Source organism: Gorilla gorilla, chromosome 16, assembly GCF_029281585.2.
Source record: "Gorilla gorilla gorilla isolate KB3781 chromosome 16, NHGRI_mGorGor1-v2.1_pri, whole genome shotgun sequence".
NCBI lineage: Eukaryota > Metazoa > Chordata > Mammalia > Primates > Hominidae > Gorilla > Gorilla gorilla.
In genome coordinates, this window is record NC_073240.2 from 107835101 (window position 1) to 107855287 (window position 20187).

The window sequence follows — 20187 nt, forward strand, 5'->3', positions numbered from 1 at the left end:
TTTATAAAGATAACGGTGTATGTATTTCCATGTTTATGCAGATAGCGGTGTAGGTATTTCCATGTTTATACAGATTGCGGTGTTGTTACTTAAATGTTTATACAGATAGTGGTGTAGATATTTCCATCTTTTAGAGTTGGCGGTGTAGATATTTCCATGTTCATGCAGACGGCGGTGTACATATTTCCATGTTTGTATAGTTGGCAGTGTAGATATTTCCATGTTCATACCAATGGCGGTGAAGATATTCCCATATTTACACAGATAGCGGTGTAGATGTTTCCATCTTTATACACATAACGGTGTGGATATTTCCATGTTTTTAGAGATAGCAGTGTAAATATTTCCTTGTTTACCCAGAGAGCGGTGTAGATATTTCCATGTTTATGCAGATAGCGGTGTAGACATTTCCATGTTTATACAGATAGCGGTGTCGATATTTCCATGTTTATACAGATTGCGGTGTAGATATTTCCATGTTTACACAGATAGCGCAGTAGCTATTTTCATGTTTATACAGATATCGGTGTAAGTATTTCCATGTTTATACAGATAGTGGTGTAGTTATTTCCACGTTTATTGAGATAGCGCTGTAGATATTTCCATGTTTATAGAGATAGCGGTGTAGATATTTCCATGTTTACACAGATAGCGGTGTAGATATTTCCGTGTTTACACAGATAGCGGTGTAGATATTTCCATGTTTATATAGTTGGCAGTGTAGATATTTCCATGTTCATACAAATGGCGGTGAAGGTATTTCCATCTTTATGCACATAACGGTGTAGATATTGCCAAGCTTTAAGAGATAGTGGTGTAGATATTTCCATGTTTACACTGATAGCGGTGTAGATATTTCCATGTTTATCCAGATAGCGGTGTACATATTTCCGTGTTTAAACAGATGGCGGTGTAGATATTTCTATGTTTATACAGAAAGCGGTGTAGATATTTCCATCATTATACACATAACGGTGTAGATATTTCCTTCTTTTTAGAGATAGCGGTGTAGATATTTCCATGTTTACATAGATAGCGGTGGAGATATTTCCAAGTTTACACAGATAGAAGTGTAGATATTTCCATGTTTATACAAATAGCGGTATAGATATTTCCATCTTTATACAGATAGCGGTGTAGTTTTTTGCATGTTTATACAGATAGCGGTGTAGATATTTCCATGTTTATATAGATACCGGTGTAGTTATTTCCATGTTTTTACAGTGAGCGGTGTAGATATTCCCACATTTACACAGGTAGCAGTGCAGATATTTCTATGTTTATATAGATAGCGCTGTATGTATTTCCATGTTTATGCAGACAGCGGTGTAGATATTTCCATCTTTAAACAGATAGCGCTGTAGATATTTCCATCTTTATACACTTAACAGTGTAGATATTTCCTTCTTTTTAGAGATAGTGTTGTGGATATTTCCATGTTTACACAGATAGAAGTATAGATATTTCCATGTTTATACAGATAGCGGTGTAGATATTTCCATGTCTATTCAGTTAGCAGTGTAGATATTTCCATGTTTATCCAGATAGCGGTGTACATATTTCCGTGTTTATACAGATGGCGGTGTAGATATTTCTATGTTTATACAGAAAGCGGTGTAGATATTTCCATCTTTATACACATAACGGTGTAGATATTTCCTTCTTTTTAGAGATAGCGTTGTAGATATTTCCATGTTTACATAGATAGCGGTGGAGATATTTCCAAGTTTACACAGATAGAAGTGTAGATATTTCCATGTTTATACAAATAGCGGTATAGATATTTCCATCTTTATACAGATAGCGGTGTAGTTATTTGCATGTTTATACAGATAGCGGTGTAGATATTTCCATGTATATAGAGATAGCGTTGTGGATATTTAGATGCTTACACAGATAGCGGTGCAGATATTTCCATGTTTACACAGATAGCGGTGTAGATATTTCCAAGTTTTTGCAGATAGCCGGGTAGATATTTCCACTTTTAGACAGATAGCGGTGTAGATATTTCCATGTTTAAACAGATAGCGGTGTAGATATCTCCAAGTTCCTACAGAGGGCGGTGTAGATATTTCCATGTTTATACAGTTGGCGGTTTAGACATTTCCATGTTCATACAGATGGCGGTGTAGTTATTTCCATGTTTATACAGATAGCGGTTTAGATATTTCCATCTTTATACACATAACCGTGAAGTTATTTGCATCTTTTTAGAGATAGCGGTGTAGATATTTCGATTTTTACACAGATAGCTGTGTAGATATTTCCAAGTTTACACAGATAGCAGTTTAGATATTTCCATCTTTACACGGATAGCGGTTTAGATATTTCCATGTTTTTACAGATTGCAGTGTAGATATTTGCATGTTTATACAGATAACGGTGTCAATATTTCCATGTTTATACAGATAGCGGTGTATCTATTTCCATGTTTATATGGATAGCGGTGTAGATATTTCCACGTTTATAGAGATAGCGGTGTAGATATTACCATGTATATACAGATAGCAGTGTGGATATTTCCATGTTTATAGAGATAGCAGTGTAGATATTTCCATGTTCCAACAGATGGCGGTGTAGATACTTCCATGTTCATACAGAATGTGGTGTAGATACCGGTGTAGATATTTCCATGTTCCTACAGATGGCGGTGTAGATATTTCCACGTTCATACAGATGGCGTTGTAGATATTTCCATGTTTATAGATATAGCGGTGTAGATATTTCCATGTTTATTCAGATAACGGTGTACCTATTTCCATGTTTATAGAGATAGCGGTGTCGATATTTCCATGTTTCTACAGATGGCGGTGTAGATATTTCTATGTTTACACAGATAGCGTTGTAGATATTTCCATGTTTATAGAGATAGTGGTGTAGATATTTGCATGTTCCTACAGATGGCTGTGTAGATATTTCCATGTTTATACAGATAGCGGTGTAGATATTTCCATCTTTATACACATAACGGTGTAGATATTTCCTTCTTTTTAGAGATAGCGTTGTAGGTATTTTCATGTTTACACAGATAGCTGTGTAGATATTTCCCTGTTTACACAGATAGAAGTGTAGATATTTCCATGTTTATACAAATAGCGGTGTAGATATTTCCATGTCTATTCAGATAGCGGTGTAGATATTTGCATGTTTATACAGACAGCGGTGTAGATATTTCCATTTTTATACAGATAGCGGTGTAGATATTTCCATGTTTATACAGATAGTGGTGTAGATGTTCCCACGTTTACACAGGTAGCGGTGTAGATATTTCCATGTTTATAAAGATAACGGTGTATGTATTTCCATGTTTATGCAGATAGCGGTGTAGGTATTTCCATGTTTATACAGATTGCGGTGTAGTTACTTAAATGTTTATACAGATAGTGGTGTAGATATTTCCATCTTTTAGAGTTGGCGGTGTAGATATTTCCATGTTCATGCAGACGGCGGTGTACATATTTCCATGTTTGTATAGTTGGCAGTGTAGATATTTCCATGTTCATACCAATGGCGGTGAAGATATTCCCATATTTACACAGATAGCGGTGTAGATGTTTCCATCTTTATACACATAACGGTGTGGATATTTCCATGTTTTTAGAGATAGCAGTGTAAATATTTCCTTGTTTATCCAGAGAGCGGTGTAGATATTTCCATGTTTATGCAGATAGCGGTGTAGACATTTCCATGTTTATACAGATAGCGGTGTCGATATTTCCATGTTTATACAGATTGCGGTGTAGATATTTCCATGTTTACACAGATAGCGCAGTAGCTATTTTCATGTTTATACAGATATCGGTGTAAGTATTTCCATGTTTATACAGATAGTGGTGTAGTTATTTCCACGTTTATTGAGATAGCGCTGTAGATATTTCCATGTTTATAGAGATAGCGGTGTAGATATTTCCATGTTTACACAGATAGCGGTGTAGATATTTCCGTGTTTACACAGATAGCGGTGTAGATATTTCCATGTTTATATAGTTGGCAGTGTAGATATTTCCATGTTCATACAAATGGCGGTGAAGGTATTTCCATCTTTATGCACATAACGGTGTAGATATTGCCAAGCTTTAAGAGATAGTGGTGTAGATATTTCCATGTTTACACTGATAGCGGTGTAGATATTTCCATGTTTATCCAGATAGCGGTGTACATATTTCCGTGTTTAAACAGATGGCGGTGTAGATATTTCTATGTTTATACAGAAAGCGGTGTAGATATTTCCATCATTATACACATAACGGTGTAGATATTTCCTTCTTTTTAGAGATAGCGGTGTAGATATTTCCATGTTTACATAGATAGCGGTGGAGATATTTCCAAGTTTACACAGATAGAAGTGTAGATATTTCCATGTTTATACAAATAGCGGTATAGATATTTCCATCTTTATACAGATAGCGGTGTAGTTTTTTGCATGTTTATACAGATAGCGGTGTAGATATTTCCATGTTTATATAGATACCGGTGTAGTTATTTCCATGTTTTTACAGTGAGCGGTGTAGATATTCCCACATTTACACAGGTAGCAGTGCAGATATTTCTATGTTTATATAGATAGCGCTGTATGTATTTCCATGTTTATGCAGACAGCTTTGTAGATATTTCCATCTTTAAACAGATAGCGCTGTAGATATTTCCATCTTTATACACTTAACAGTGTAGATATTTCCTTCTTTTTAGAGATAGTGTTGTGGATATTTCCATGTTTACACAGATAGAAGTATAGATATTTCCATGTTTATACAGATAGCGGTGTAGATATTTCCATGTCTATTCAGTTAGCAGTGTAGATATTTCCATGTTTATCCAGATAGCGGTGTACATATTTCCGTGTTTATACAGATGGCGGTGTAGATATTTCTATGTTTATACAGAAAGCGGTGTAGATATTTCCATCTTTATACACATAACGGTGTAGATATTTCCTTCTTTTTAGAGATAGCGTTGTAGATATTTCCATGTTTACATAGATAGCGGTGGAGATATTTCCAAGTTTACACAGATAGAAGTGTAGATATTTCCATGTTTATACAAATAGCGGTATAGATATTTCCATCTTTATACAGATAGCGGTGTAGTTATTTGCATGTTTATACAGATAGCGGTGTAGATATTTCCATGTATATAGAGATAGCGTTGTGGATATTTAGATGCTTACACAGATAGCGGTGCAGATATTTCCATGTTTACACAGATAGCGGTGTAGATATTTCCAAGTTTTTGCAGATAGCCGGGTAGATATTTCCACTTTTAGACAGATAGCGGTGTAGATATTTCCATGTTTAAACAGATAGCGGTGTAGATATCTCCAAGTTCCTACAGAGGGCGGTGTAGATATTTCCATGTTTATACAGTTGGCGGTTTAGACATTTCCATGTTCATACAGATGGCGGTGTAGTTATTTCCATGTTTATACAGATAGCGGTTTAGATATTTCCATCTTTATACACATAACCGTGAAGTTATTTGCATCTTTTTAGAGATAGCGGTGTAGATATTTCGATTTTTACACAGATAGCTGTGTAGATATTTCCAAGTTTACACAGATAGCAGTTTAGATATTTCCATCTTTACACGGATAGCGGTTTAGATATTTCCATGTTTTTACAGATTGCAGTGTAGATATTTGCATGTTTATACAGATAACGGTGTCAATATTTCCATGTTTATACAGATAGCGGTGTATCTATTTCCATGTTTATATGGATAGCGGTGTAGATATTTCCACGTTTATAGAGATAGCGGTGTAGATATTACCATGTATATACAGATAGCAGTGTGGATATTTCCATGTTTATAGAGATAGCAGTGTAGATATTTCCATGTTCCAACAGATGGCGGTGTAGATACTTCCATGTTCATACAGAATGTGGTGTAGATACCGGTGTAGATATTTCCATGTTCCTACAGATGGCGGTGTAGATATTTCCACGTTCATACAGATGGCGTTGTAGATATTTCCATGTTTATAGATATAGCGGTGTAGATATTTCCATGTTTATTCAGATAACGGTGTACCTATTTCCATGTTTATAGAGATAGCGGTGTCGATATTTCCATGTTTCTACAGATGGCGGTGTAGATATTTCTATGTTTACACAGATAGCGTTGTAGATATTTCCATGTTTATAGAGATAGTGGTGTAGATATTTGCATGTTCCTACAGATGGCTGTGTAGATATTTCCATGTTTATACAGATAGCGGTGTAGATATTTCCATCTTTATACACATAACGGTGTAGATATTTCCTTCTTTTTAGAGATAGCGTTGTAGGTATTTTCATGTTTACACAGATAGCTGTGTAGATATTTCCCTGTTTACACAGATAGAAGTGTAGATATTTCCATGTTTATACAAATAGCGGTGTAGATATTTCCATGTCTATTCAGATAGCGGTGTAGATATTTGCATGTTTATACAGACAGCGGTGTAGATATTTCCATTTTTATACAGATAGCGGTGTAGATATTTCCATGTTTATACAGATAGTGGTGTAGATGTTCCCACGTTTACACAGGTAGCGGTGTAGATATTTCCATGTTTATAAAGATAACGGTGTATGTATTTCCATGTTTATGCAGATAGCGGTGTAGGTATTTCCATGTTTATACAGATTGCGGTGTTGTTACTTAAATGTTTATACAGATAGTGGTGTAGATATTTCCATCTTTTAGAGTTGGCGGTGTAGATATTTCCATGTTCATGCAGACGGCGGTGTACATATTTCCATGTTTGTATAGTTGGCAGTGTAGATATTTCCATGTTCATACCAATGGCGGTGAAGATATTCCCATATTTACACAGATAGCGGTGTAGATGTTTCCATCTTTATACACATAACGGTGTGGATATTTCCATGTTTTTAGAGATAGCAGTGTAAATATTTCCTTGTTTACCCAGAGAGCGGTGTAGATATTTCCATGTTTATGCAGATAGCGGTGTAGACATTTCCATGTTTATACAGATAGCGGTGTCGATATTTCCATGTTTATACAGATTGCGGTGTAGATATTTCCATGTTTACACAGATAGCGCAGTAGCTATTTTCATGTTTATACAGATATCGGTGTAAGTATTTCCATGTTTATACAGATAGTGGTGTAGTTATTTCCACGTTTATTGAGATAGCGCTGTAGATATTTCCATGTTTATAGAGATAGCGGTGTAGATATTTCCATGTTTACACAGATAGCGGTGTAGATATTTCCGTGTTTACACAGATAGCGGTGTAGATATTTCCATGTTTATATAGTTGGCAGTGTAGATATTTCCATGTTCATACAAATGGCGGTGAAGGTATTTCCATCTTTATGCACATAACGGTGTAGATTTTGCCAAGCTTTAAGAGATAGTGGTGTAGATATTTCCATGTTTACACTGATAGCGGTGTAGATATTTCCATGTTTATCCAGATAGCGGTGTACATATTTCCGTGTTTAAACAGATGGCGGTGTAGATATTTCTATGTTTATACAGAAAGCGGTGTAGATATTTCCATCATTATACACATAACGGTGTAGATATTTCCTTCTTTTTAGAGATAGCGGTGTAGATATTTCCATGTTTACATAGATAGCGGTGGAGATATTTCCAAGTTTACACAGATAGAAGTGTAGATATTTCCATGTTTATACAAATAGCGGTATAGATATTTCCATCTTTATACAGATAGCGGTGTAGTTTTTTGCATGTTTATACAGATAGCGGTGTAGATATTTCCATGTTTATATAGATACCGGTGTAGTTATTTCCATGTTTTTACAGTGAGCGGTGTAGATATTCCCACATTTACACAGGTAGCAGTGCAGATATTTCTATGTTTATATAGATAGCGCTGTATGTATTTCCATGTTTATGCAGACAGCGGTGTAGATATTTCCATCTTTAAACAGATAGCGCTGTAGATATTTCCATCTTTATACACTTAACAGTGTAGATATTTCCTTCTTTTTAGAGATAGTGTTGTGGATATTTCCATGTTTACACAGATAGAAGTATAGATATTTCCATGTTTATACAGATAGCGGTGTAGATATTTCCATGTCTATTCAGTTAGCAGTGTAGATATTTCCATGTTTATCCAGATAGCGGTGTACATATTTCCGTGTTTATACAGATGGCGGTGTAGATATTTCTATGTTTATACAGAAAGCGGTGTAGATATTTCCATCTTTATACACATAACGGTGTAGATATTTCCTTCTTTTTAGAGATAGCGTTGTAGATATTTCCATGTTTACATAGATAGCGGTGGAGATATTTCCAAGTTTACACAGATAGAAGTGTAGATATTTCCATGTTTATACAAATAGCGGTATAGATATTTCCATCTTTATACAGATAGCGGTGTAGTTATTTGCATGTTTATACAGATAGCGGTGTAGATATTTCCATGTATATAGAGATAGCGTTGTGGATATTTAGATGCTTACACAGATAGCGGTGCAGATATTTCCATGTTTACACAGATAGCGGTGTAGATATTTCCAAGTTTTTGCAGATAGCCGGGTAGATATTTCCACTTTTAGACAGATAGCGGTGTAGATATTTCCATGTTTAAACAGATAGCGGTGTAGATATCTCCAAGTTCCTACAGAGGGCGGTGTAGATATTTCCATGTTTATACAGTTGGCGGTTTAGACATTTCCATGTTCATACAGATGGCGGTGTAGTTATTTCCATGTTTATACAGATAGCGGTTTAGATATTTCCATCTTTATACACATAACCGTGAAGTTATTTGCATCTTTTTAGAGATAGCGGTGTAGATATTTCGATTTTTACACAGATAGCTGTGTAGATATTTCCAAGTTTACACAGATAGCAGTTTAGATATTTCCATCTTTACACGGATAGCGGTTTAGATATTTCCATGTTTTTACAGATTGCAGTGTAGATATTTGCATGTTTATACAGATAACGGTGTCAATATTTCCATGTTTATACAGATAGCGGTGTATCTATTTCCATGTTTATATGGATAGCGGTGTAGATATTTCCACGTTTATAGAGATAGCGGTGTAGATATTACCATGTATATACAGATAGCAGTGTGGATATTTCCATGTTTATAGAGATAGCAGTGTAGATATTTCCATGTTCCAACAGATGGCGGTGTAGATACTTCCATGTTCATACAGAATGTGGTGTAGATACCGGTGTAGATATTTCCATGTTCCTACAGATGGCGGTGTAGATATTTCCACGTTCATACAGATGGCGTTGTAGATATTTCCATGTTTATAGATATAGCGGTGTAGATATTTCCATGTTTACTCAGATAACGGTGTACCTATTTCCATGTTTATAGAGATAGCGGTGTCGATATTTCCATGTTTCTACAGATGGCGGTGTAGATATTTCTATGTTTACACAGATAGCGTTGTAGATATTTCCATGTTTATAGAGATAGTGGTGTAGATATTTGCATGTTCCTACAGATGGCTGTGTAGATATTTCCATGTTTATACAGATAGCGGTGTAGATATTTCCATCTTTATACACATAACGGTGTAGATATTTCCTTCTTTTTAGAGATAGCGTTGTAGGTATTTTCATGTTTACACAGATAGCTGTGTAGATATTTCCCTGTTTACACAGATAGAAGTGTAGATATTTCCATGTTTATACAAATAGCGGTGTAGATATTTCCATGTCTATTCAGATAGCGGTGTAGATATTTGCATGTTTATACAGACAGCGGTGTAGATATTTCCATTTTTATACAGATAGCGGTGTAGATATTTCCATGTTTATACAGATAGTGGTGTAGATGTTCCCACGTTTACACAGGTAGCGGTGTAGATATTTCCATGTTTATAAAGATAACGGTGTATGTATTTCCATGTTTATGCAGATAGCGGTGTAGGTATTTCCATGTTTATACAGATTGCGGTGTAGTTACTTAAACGTTTATACAGATAGTGGTGTAGATATTTCCATCTTTTAGAGTTGGCGGTGTAGATATTTCCATGTTCATGCAGACGGCGGTGTACATATTTCCATGTTTGTATAGTTGGCAGTGTAGATATTTCCATGTTCATACCAATGGCGGTGAAGATATTCCCATATTTACACAGATAGCGGTGTAGATGTTTCCATCTTTATACACATAACGGTGTGGATATTTCCATGTTTTTAGAGATAGCAGTGTAAATATTTCCTTGTTTACCCAGAGAGCGGTGTAGATATTTCCATGTTTATGCAGATAGCGGTGTAGACATTTCCATGTTTATACAGATAGCGGTGTCGATATTTCCATGTTTATACAGATTGCGGTGTAGATATTTCCATGTTTACACAGATAGCGCAGTAGCTATTTTCATGTTTATACAGATATCGGTGTAAGTATTTCCATGTTTATACAGATAGTGGTGTAGTTATTTCCACGTTTATTGAGATAGCGCTGTAGATATTTCCATGTTTATAGAGATAGCGGTGTAGATATTTCCATGTTTACACAGATAGCGGTGTAGATATTTCCGTGTTTACACAGATAGCGGTGTAGATATTTCCATGTTTATATAGTTGGCAGTGTAGATATTTCCATGTTCATACAAATGGCGGTGAAGGTATTTCCATCTTTATGCACATAACGGTGTAGATATTGCCAAGCTTTAAGAGATAGTGGTGTAGATATTTCCATGTTTACACTGATAGCGGTGTAGATATTTCCATGTTTATCCAGATAGCGGTGTACATATTTCCGTGTTTAAACAGATGGCGGTGTAGATATTTCTATGTTTATACAGAAAGCGGTGTAGATATTTCCATCATTATACACATAACGGTGTAGATATTTCCTTCTTTTTAGAGATAGCGGTGTAGATATTTCCATGTTTACATAGATAGCGGTGGAGATATTTCCAAGTTTACACAGATAGAAGTGTAGATATTTCCATGTTTATACAAATAGCGGTATAGATATTTCCATCTTTATACAGATAGCGGTGTAGTTTTTTGCATGTTTATACAGATAGCGGTGTAGATATTTCCATGTTTATATAGATACCGGTGTAGTTATTTCCATGTTTTTACAGTGAGCGGTGTAGATATTCCCACATTTACACAGGTAGCAGTGCAGATATTTCTATGTTTATATAGATAGCGCTGTATGTATTTCCATGTTTATGCAGACAGCTTTGTAGATATTTCCATCTTTAAACAGATAGCGCTGTAGATATTTCCATCTTTATACACTTAACAGTGTAGATATTTCCTTCTTTTTAGAGATAGTGTTGTGGATATTTCCATGTTTACACAGATAGAAGTATAGATATTTCCATGTTTATACAGATAGCGGTGTAGATATTTCCATGTCTATTCAGTTAGCAGTGTAGATATTTCCATGTTTATCCAGATAGCGGTGTACATATTTCCGTGTTTATACAGATGGCGGTGTAGATATTTCTATGTTTATACAGAAAGCGGTGTAGATATTTCCATCTTTATACACATAACGGTGTAGATATTTCCTTCTTTTTAGAGATAGCGTTGTAGATATTTCCATGTTTACATAGATAGCGGTGGAGATATTTCCAAGTTTACACAGATAGAAGTGTAGATATTTCCATGTTTATACAAATAGCGGTATAGATATTTCCATCTTTATACAGATAGCGGTGTAGTTATTTGCATGTTTATACAGATAGCGGTGTAGATATTTCCATGTATATAGAGATAGCGTTGTGGATATTTAGATGCTTACACAGATAGCGGTGCAGATATTTCCATGTTTACACAGATAGCGGTGTAGATATTTCCAAGTTTTTGCAGATAGCCGGGTAGATATTTCCACTTTTAGACAGATAGCGGTGTAGATATTTCCATGTTTAAACAGATAGCGGTGTAGATATCTCCAAGTTCCTACAGAGGGCGGTGTAGATATTTCCATGTTTATACAGTTGGCGGTTTAGACATTTCCATGTTCATACAGATGGCGGTGTAGTTATTTCCATGTTTATACAGATAGCGGTTTAGATATTTCCATCTTTATACACATAACCGTGAAGTTATTTGCATCTTTTTAGAGATAGCGGTGTAGATATTTCGATTTTTACACAGATAGCTGTGTAGATATTTCCAAGTTTACACAGATAGCAGTTTAGATATTTCCATCTTTACACGGATAGCGGTTTAGATATTTCCATGTTTTTACAGATTGCAGTGTAGATATTTGCATGTTTATACAGATAACGGTGTCAATATTTCCATGTTTATACAGATAGCGGTGTATCTATTTCCATGTTTATATGGATAGCGGTGTAGATATTTCCACGTTTATAGAGATAGCGGTGTAGATATTACCATGTATATACAGATAGCAGTGTGGATATTTCCATGTTCATAGAGATAGCAGTGTAGATATTTCCATGTTCCAACAGATGGCGGTGTAGATACTTCCATGTTCATACAGAATGTGGTGTAGATACCGGTGTAGATATTTCCATGTTCCTACAGATGGCGGTGTAGATATTTCCACGTTCATACAGATGGCGTTGTAGATATTTCCATGTTTATAGATATAGCGGTGTAGATATTTCCATGTTTATTCAGATAACGGTGTACCTATTTCCATGTTTATAGAGATAGCGGTGTCGATATTTCCATGTTTCTACAGATGGCGGTGTAGATATTTCTATGTTTACACAGATAGCGTTGTAGATATTTCCATGTTTATAGATATAGTGGTGTAGATATTTGCATGTTCCTACAGATGGCTGTGTAGATATTTCCATGTTTATACAGATAGCGGTGTAGATATTTCCATCTTTATACACATAACGGTGTAGATATTTCCTTCTTTTTAGAGATAGCGTTGTAGGTATTTTCATGTTTACACAGATAGCTGTGTAGATATTTCCCTGTTTACACAGATAGAAGTGTAGATATTTCCATGTTTATACAAATAGCGGTGTAGATATTTCCATGTCTATTCAGATAGCGGTGTAGATATTTGCATGTTTATACAGACAGCGGTGTAGATATTTCCATTTTTATACAGATAGCGGTGTAGATATTTCCATGTTTATACAGATAGTGGTGTAGATGTTCCCACGTTTACACAGGTAGCGGTGTAGATATTTCCATGTTTATAAAGATAACGGTGTATGTATTTCCATGTTTATGCAGATAGCGGTGTAGGTATTTCCATGTTTATACAGATTGCGGTGTAGTTACTTAAATGTTTATACAGATAGTGGTGTAGATATTTCCATCTTTTAGAGTTGGCGGTGTAGATATTTCCATGTTCATGCAGACGGCGGTGTACATATTTCCATGTTTGTATAGTTGGCAGTGTAGATATTTCCATGTTCATACCAATGGCGGTGAAGATATTCCCATATTTACACAGATAGCGGTGTAGATGTTTCCATCTTTATACACATAACGGTGTGGATATTTCCATGTTTTTAGAGATAGCAGTGTAAATATTTCCTTGTTTATCCAGAGAGCGGTGTAGATATTTCCATGTTTATGCAGATAGCGGTGTAGACATTTCCATGTTTATACAGATAGCGGTGTCGATATTTCCATGTTTATACAGATTGCGGTGTAGATATTTCCATGTTTACACAGATAGCGCAGTAGCTATTTTCATGTTTATACAGATATCGGTGTAAGTATTTCCATGTTTATACAGATAGTGGTGTAGTTATTTCCACGTTTATTGAGATAGCGCTGTAGATATTTCCATGTTTATAGAGATAGCGGTGTAGATATTTCCATGTTTACACAGATAGCGGTGTAGATATTTCCGTGTTTACACAGATAGCGGTGTAGATATTTCCATGTTTATATAGTTGGCAGTGTAGATATTTCCATGTTCATACAAATGGCGGTGAAGGTATTTCCATCTTTATGCACATAACGGTGTAGATATTGCCAAGCTTTAAGAGATAGTGGTGTAGATATTTCCATGTTTACACTGATAGCGGTGTAGATATTTCCATGTTTATCCAGATAGCGGTGTACATATTTCCGTGTTTAAACAGATGGCGGTGTAGATATTTCTATGTTTATACAGAAAGCGGTGTAGATATTTCCATCATTATACACATAACGGTGTAGATATTTCCTTCTTTTTAGAGATAGCGGTGTAGATATTTCCATGTTTACATAGATAGCGGTGGAGATATTTCCAAGTTTACACAGATAGAAGTGTAGATATTTCCATGTTTATACAAATAGCGGTATAGATATTTCCATCTTTATACAGATAGCGGTGTAGTTTTTTGCATGTTTATACAGATAGCGGTGTAGATATTTCCATGTTTATATAGATACCGGTGTAGTTATTTCCATGTTTTTACAGTGAGCGGTGTAGATATTCCCACATTTACACAGGTAGCAGTGCAGATATTTCTATGTTTATATAGATAGCGCTGTATGTATTTCCATGTTTATGCAGACAGCTTTGTAGATATTTCCATCTTTAAACAGATAGCGCTGTAGATATTTCCATCTTTATACACTTAACAGTGTAGATATTTCCTTCTTTTTAGAGATAGTGTTGTGGATATTTCCATGTTTACACAGATAGAAGTATAGATATTTCCATGTTTATACAGATAGCGGTGTAGATATTTCCATGTCTATTCAGTTAGCAGTGTAGATATTTCCATGTTTATCCAGATAGCGGTGTACATATTTCCGTGTTTATACAGATGGCGGTGTAGATATTTCTATGTTTATACAGAAAGCGGTGTAGATATTTCCATCTTTATACACATAACGGTGTAGATATTTCCTTCTTTTTAGAGATAGCGTTGTAGATATTTCCATGTTTACATAGATAGCGGTGGAGATATTTCCAAGTTTACACAGATAGAAGTGTAGATATTTCCATGTTTATACAAATAGCGGTATAGATATTTCCATCTTTATACAGATAGCGGTGTAGTTATTTGCATGTTTATACAGATAGCGGTGTAGATATTTCCATGTATATAGAGATAGCGTTGTGGATATTTAGATGCTTACACAGATAGCGGTGCAGATATTTCCATGTTTACACAGATAGCGGTGTAGATATTTCCAAGTTTTTGCAGATAGCCGGGTAGATATTTCCACTTTTAGACAGATAGCGGTGTAGATATTTCCATGTTTAAACAGATAGCGGTGTAGATATCTCCAAGTTCCTACAGAGGGCGGTGTAGATATTTCCATGTTTATACAGTTGGCGGTTTAGACATTTCCATGTTCATACAGATGGCGGTGTAGTTATTTCCATGTTTATACAGATAGCGGTTTAGATATTTCCATCTTTATACACATAACCGTGAAGTTATTTGCATCTTTTTAGAGATAGCGGTGTAGATATTTCGATTTTTACACAGATAGCTGTGTAGATATTTCCAAGTTTACACAGATAGCAGTTTAGATATTTCCATCTTTACACGGATAGCGGTTTAGATATTTCCATGTTTTTACAGATTGCAGTGTAGATATTTGCATGTTTATACAGATAACGGTGTCAATATTTCCATGTTTATACAGATAGCGGTGTATCTATTTCCATGTTTATATGGATAGCGGTGTAGATATTTCCACGTTTATAGAGATAGCGGTGTAGATATTACCATGTATATACAGATAGCAGTGTGGATATTTCCATGTTTATAGAGATAGCAGTGTAGATATTTCCATGTTCCAACAGATGGCGGTGTAGATACTTCCATGTTCATACAGAATGTGGTGTAGATACCGGTGTAGATATTTCCATGTTCCTACAGATGGCGGTGTAGATATTTCCACGTTCATACAGATGGCGTTGTAGATATTTCCATGTTTATAGATATAGCGGTGTAGATATTTCCATGTTTATTCAGATAACGGTGTACCTATTTCCATGTTTATAGAGATAGCGGTGTCGATATTTCCATGTTTCTACAGATGGCGGTGTAGATATTTCTATGTTTACACAGATAGCGTTGTAGATATTTCCATGTTTATAGAGATAGTGGTGTAGATATTTGCATGTTCCTACAGATGGCTGTGTAGATATTTCCATGTTTATACAGATAGCGGTGTAGATATTTCCATCTTTATACACATAACGGTGTAGATATTTCCTTCTTTTTAGAGATAGCGTTGTAGGTATTTTCATGTTTACACAGATAGCTGTGTAGATATTTCCCTGTTTACACAGATAGAAGTGTAGATATTTCCATGTTTATACAAATAGCGGTGTAGATATTTCCATGTCTATTCAGATAGCGGTGTAGATATTTGCATGTTTATACAGACAGCGGTGTAGATATTTCCATTTTTATACAGATAGCGGTGTAGATATTTCCATGTTTATACAGATAGTGGTGTAGATGTTCCCACGTTTACACAGGTAGCGGTGTAGATATTTCCATGTTTATAAAGATAACGGTGTATGTATTTCCATGTTTATGCAGATAGCGGTGTAGGTATTTCCATGTTTATACAGATTGCGGTGTTGTTACTTAAATGTTTATACAGATAGTGGTGTAGATATTTCCATCTTTTAGAGTTGGCGGTGTAGATATTTCCATGTTCATGCAGACGGCGGTGTACATATTTCCATGTTTGTATAGTTGGCAGTGTAGATATTTCCATGTTCATACCAATGGCGGTGAAGATATTCCCATATTTACACAGATAGCGGTGTAGATGTTTCCATCTTTATACACATAACGGTGTGGATATTTCCATGTTTTTAGAGATAGCAGTGTAAATATTTCCTTGTTTACCCAGAGAGCGGTGTAGATATTTCCATGTTTATGCAGATAGCGGTGTAGACATTTCCATGTTTATACAGATAGCGGTGTCGATATTTCCATGTTTATACAGATTGCGGTGTAGATATTTCCATGTTTACACAGATAGCGCAGTAGCTATTTTCATGTTTATACAGATATCGGTGTAAGTATTTCCATGTTTATACAGATAGTGGTGTAGTTATTTCCACGTTTATTGAGATAGCGCTGTAGATATTTCCATGTTTATAGAGATAGCGGTGTAGATATTTCCATGTTTACACAGATAGCGGTGTAGATATTTCCGTGTTTACACAGATAGCGGTGTAGATATTTCCATGTTTATATAGTTGGCAGTGTAGATATTTCCATGTTCATACAAATGGCGGTGAAGGTATTTCCATCTTTATGCACATAACGGTGTAGATATTGCCAAGCTTTAAGAGATAGTGGTGTAGATATTTCCATGTTTACACTGATAGCGGTGTAGATATTTCCATGTTTATCCAGATAGCGGTGTACATATTTCCGTGTTTAAACAGATGGCGGTGTAGATATTTCTATGTTTATACAGAAAGCGGTGTAGATATTTCCATCATTATACACATAACGGTGTAGATATTTCCTTCTTTTTAGAGATAGCGGTGTAGATATTTCCATGTTTACATAGATAGCGGTGGAGATATTTCCAAGTTTACACAGATAGAAGTGTAGATATTTCCATGTTTATACAAATAGCGGTATAGATATTTCCATCTTTATACAGATAGCGGTGTAGTTTTTTGCATGTTTATACAGATAGCGGTGTAGATATTTCCATGTTTATATAGATACCGGTGTAGTTATTTCCATGTTTTTACAGTGAGCGGTGTAGATATTCCCACATTTACACAGGTAGCAGTGCAGATATTTCTATGTTTATATAGATAGCGCTGTATGTATTTCCATGTTTATGCAGACAGCGGTGTAGATATTTCCATCTTTAAACAGATAGCGCTGTAGATATTTCCATCTTTATACACTTAACAGTGTAGATATTTCCTTCTTTTTAGAGATAGTGTTGTGGATATTTCCATGTTTACACAGATAGAAGTATAGATATTTCCATGTTTATACAGATAGCGGTGTAGATATTTCCATGTCTATTCAGTTAGCAGTGTAGATATTTCCATGTTTATCCAGATAGCGGTGTACATATTTCCGTGTTTATACAGATGGCGGTGTAGATATTTCTATGTTTATACAGAAAGCGGTGTAGATATTTCCATCTTTATACACATAACGGTGTAGATATTTCCTTCTTTTTAGAGATAGCGTTGTAGATATTTCCATGTTTACATAGATAGCGGTGGAGATATTTCCAAGTTTACACAGATAGAAGTGTAGATATTTCCATGTTTATACAAATAGCGGTATAGATATTTCCATCTTTATACAGATAGCGGTGTAGTTATTTGCATGTTTATACAGATAGCGGTGTAGATATTTCCATGTATATAGAGATAGCGTTGTGGATATTTAGATGCTTACACAGATAGCGGTGCAGATATTTCCATGTTTACACAGATAGCGGTGTAGATATTTCCAAGTTTTTGCAGATAGCCGGGTAGATATTTCCACTTTTAGACAGATAGCGGTGTAGATATTTCCATGTTTAAACAGATAGCGGTGTAGATATCTCCAAGTTCCTACAGAGGGCGGTGTAGATATTTCCATGTTTATACAGTTGGCGGTTTAGACATTTCCATGTTCATACAGATGGCGGTGTAGTTATTTCCATGTTTATACAGATAGCGGTTTAGATATTTCCATCTTTATACACATAACCGTGAAGTTATTTGCATCTTTTTAGAGATAGCGGTGTAGATATTTCGATTTTTACACAGATAGCTGTGTAGATATTTCCAAGTTTACACAGATAGCAGTTTAGATATTTCCATCTTTACACGGATAGCGGTTTAGATATTTCCATGTTTTTACAGATTGCAGTGTAGATATTTGCATGTTTATACAGATAACGGTGTCAATATTTCCATGTTTATACAGATAGCGGTGTATCTATTTCCATGTTTATATGGATAGCGGTGTAGATATTTCCACGTTTATAGAGATAGCGGTGTAGATATTACCATGTATATACAGATAGCAGTGTGGATATTTCCATGTTTATAGAGATAGCAGTGTAGATATTTCCATGTTCCAACAGATGGCGGTGTAGATACTTCCATGTTCATACAGAATGTGGTGTAGATACCGGTGTAGATATTTCCATGTTCCTACAGATGGCGGTGTAGATATTTCCACGTTCATACAGATGGCGTTGTAGATATTTCCATGTTTATAGATATAGCGGTGTAGATATTTCCATGTTTATTCAGATAACGGTGTACCTATTTCCATGTTTATAGAGATAGCGGTGTCGATATTTCCATGTTTCTACAGATGGCGGTGTAGATATTTCTATGTTTACACAGATAGCGTTGTAGATATTTCCATGTTTATAGATATAGTGGTGTAGATATTTGCATGTTCCTACAGATGGCTGTGTAGATATTTCCATGTTTATACAGATAGCGGTGTAGATATTTCCATCTTTATACACATAACGGTGTAGATATTTCCTTCTTTTTAGAGATAGCGTTGTAGGTATTTTCATGTTTACACAGATAGCTGTGTAGATATTTCCCTGTTTACACAGATAGAAGTGTAGATATTTCCATGTTTATACAAATAGCGGTGTAGATATTTCCATGTCTATTCAGATAGCGGTGTAGATATTTGCATGTTTATACAGACAGCGGTGTAGATATTTCCATTTTTATACAGATAGCGGTGTAGATATTTCCATGTTTATACAGATAGTGGTGTAGATGTTCCCACGTTTACACAGGTAGCGGTGTAGATATTTCCATGTTTATAAAGATAACGGTGTATGTATTTCCATGTTTATGCAGATAGCGGTGTAGGTATTTCCATGTTTATACAGATTGCGGTGTTGTTACTTAAATGTTTATACAGATAGTGGTGTAGATATTTCCATCTTTTAGAGTTGGCGGTGTAGATATTTCCATGTTCATGCAGACGGCGGTGTACATATTTCCATGTTTGTATAGTTGGCAGTGTAGATATTTCCATGTTCATACCAATGGCGGTGAAGATATTCCCATATTTACACAGATAGCGGTGTAGATGTTTCCATCTTTATACACATAACGGTGTGGATATTTCCATGTTTTTAGAGATAGCAGTGTAAATATTTCCTTGTTTACCCAGAGAGCGGTGTAGATATTTCCATGTTTATGCAGATAGCGGTGTAGACATTTCCATGTTTATACAGATAGCGGTGTCGATATTTCCATGTTTATACAGATTGCGGTGTAGATATTTCCATGTTTACACAGATAGCGCAGTAGCTATTTTCATGTTTATACAGATATCGGTGTAAGTATT